We start from the raw sequence: 3,007 nt of genomic DNA, 5'->3' as shown, positions 1-3,007 counted from the left end.
CCTTGTTTAAAACTTCTTAAAACATTCTCTTGATAGGTTTGAGAGTTGAAGACAATGGGGTATTTATACCCTCTCACAACTCAGCCAAGAAACCAGAGCAAAAGACAAAACAGACCCAAGGCAACGGTCAAAAAACTAGCCGTTGGAAGCTGAAAACAACATCGTCGGTCGACCGGAAAATTCGTCGGTCGACCGAAAATTTTCATCGGTCGACCGGACCGGTCGACCGACAGCTATCTGTCAGCCCAGTGAACTTTTGACCTCAGGTTCGGTCGACCGGTGCGGTCGACCGAATACTGATACTCAAAAAACTGTATATCTGGTTTTAAAACGCTGTTTAAAAATATCAAATAAATTCAGAAAAATGTAAAACTTTGGAGAATGATTGTAGACATGATAATAAACATGCTACAACGACTGGTTTCGAAAAAGGACTTCCCAAATGAAAAATATCATCATTTTACAAAATAGTCCAAAACATGAAAACCTGAAAATTGATATTTTGATATTTTGACTTAAACCAACTTTTGAAACTTTGTGAAATGATTGTATAGACTTGATAAAAGATATAACATGTTGTTATGAAGTCTATAACCTTATGAAATATAGAATTTCATATATATATAACCATAAAAACTCAAAACATATGTATGTATATATATAACTATATATATGCATAGAAACTAAAACTTATATATATATATATATATGACTATATATATATATATACGAAGAAACCAATAAATGTGTGTGTAAATATAATATTGAGCTTAGAGTATATAACACACATAATATAAAATCTAAACTAGATTACCCAAGCAATCTTGATCTTCAATAAGCTCTTCTAGGTAATCTCGCGGATGAAGCTTGAACTTGGATCTTGAACTTTGAATAGCAAGGCTTCACCGACATTCCGCCAACCTCCTTTGGATATGATCGTTGAAGCGCAATTCCATCCATCCTCCAACAACGTTGTTTGTCTACAAAACATAGGAATGCACAAACACTAGACAAACAACATTAGTAATAAATTGTTTGTTAAACATCATCAAAACAAGAAGGCCAACATGAAGTGCATCTTTGTGGGATATTCTGCTATTCAGAAGGGATATGTTTGCTGGAGCCCGGTGGAAAAAAGGTTGTTTGTGAGCATGGATGTGCACTTTTGAGAACTCGAGCCATATTACACCTGGAAGGTAACTTCATCCGTTGGTAACTCGCCCAATACTAGAAGTATGTGGCGAGAGGAGGAGAATGGTGAGAGATCGGTGAACAATGTGAAGAAATCAACTTCTGTATCGATTCCTTGGGAGGGAGAATTGGTTAAGGAGGAGCAGGAGAATGAAGAAGAAAAGGAAAATAAGACAAGAGGTGTTAGGCCCACGGTTCAGGGGGAGCTATTAACCTATAGTAGGAAGGGAAAGCAAATTGCAGGAACAGTACCTACAGTGCCACTAGTGCTACCAAGTCTCTTGACAACGCCTGCCCCGACTCCTGAGACACCTACACCACCACCAGTTTTATCCCAAGGTGATAACATTCCTCTCACTACTGATAACATTCCTCTCCCTACTCCTCCTACACCAATATCAGTACGGAGGACTACTCGTAGTAATGCGGGAAATCCTCCCGATAGATATGGTTGGGATCTTGCCCAATTTGTATCATATTCTAACATCCACCCTACACATGAGGCATTCATTACATCATTGGACTCTGTTACTGTACCTAACAATTGGCAGGTTGCTAAGAAGGACCCAAAGTGGAAAGCGGCTATGCACGAGGAGCTAGGGGCTCTTGAGAAGAACCGCACTTGGGAGCTAGTAAAACTACCAGAAGGAAAGAGAGCAGTTGGATGTAAGTGGGTCTTCACTGTGAAGCAGAATCCAGATGGACAAGTTGAACGCTACAAGGCTCGTCTGGTGGCAAAAGGGTATAGCCAGACGTATGGAATCGACTATGATGAGACGTTTGCACCGGTAGCGAAGATGAGCACTGTTCGGACCTTGATCTCTCTGGCAGTAAATCACCAACTAGATGTGAAGAATGCATTTCTTCATGGAGATCTAGTGGAGGAGGTATACATGGAGATACCACCAGGATTCGGTACAGATCAGACAGTGGGAAAGGTTTGCAGATTGAAGAAGTCTCTTTATGGGCTGAAGCAGTCTCCTCGTGCTTGGTTTGATAGATTCAGGAGGGCTATGATTGGTATGGGGTACCAGCAGATCAACGCCGACCATACCGTGTTCTTTCGAAGAAGTGGAGGTCACATCACCATGCTTGCAGTATATGTGGATGATATGATTATTACAGGGGATGATGAGAATGAGATTGCCCAACTAAAAGTGAGACTAGGTAAGGAATTCGAGGTGAAAGATCTTGGCTTGCTTCGATACTTTCTTGGAATAGAGATAGCTCGAGGAGCAGAGGAGATCGTCCTATCCCAGAGAAAGTATGCACTGGATCTTCTCATAGAGACAGGAATGTTAGGGTGCAAACCTACAACTACACCGATCGACCAGAAGTTTAAGCTGGGTGCTGAAGCTGGAGAACCAGTTGATCGTGACAGATACCAAAGGCTGGTGGGCAGGTTGATCTATCTGAGTCACACACGTCCCAATATCTCTTTTGCAGTGAGCGTGATGAGTCGCTACATGCATGATCCAAGGAAGGGTCATATGGACGCAGTGTACCAGATTCTAAGGTATTTGAAGAATGCCCCCGGAAAAGGGCTAATCTTCAGGAAGAATGAACATATGAGCATTGAGGGTTATTGTGACTCCGATTGGGCAAGCTGTGCTGATGACAAGAGGTCCACCTCAGGATATTGTATCTTTATAGGAGGCAACTTGGTCTCATGGAAGAGCAAGAAGCAATCAGTGGTGGCGAGATCAACAGCTGAAGCAGAGTATAGAGCTATGGCCTTAGGAGTTGCTGAGTTGCTATGGTTAAAGAGTATGCTGGTGGAGCTGAAGCTGGATCAAGGTGCTAAGATGAAGTTGTG

The sequence above is a fragment of the Asparagus officinalis genome, chromosome 5 (genome assembly GCF_001876935.1).
Source record: "Asparagus officinalis chromosome 5, Aspof.V1, whole genome shotgun sequence".
In the NCBI taxonomy this organism is placed as follows: Eukaryota; Viridiplantae; Streptophyta; class Magnoliopsida; order Asparagales; family Asparagaceae; genus Asparagus; species Asparagus officinalis.
Note: the sequence above shows the minus strand (reverse complement) of the source record.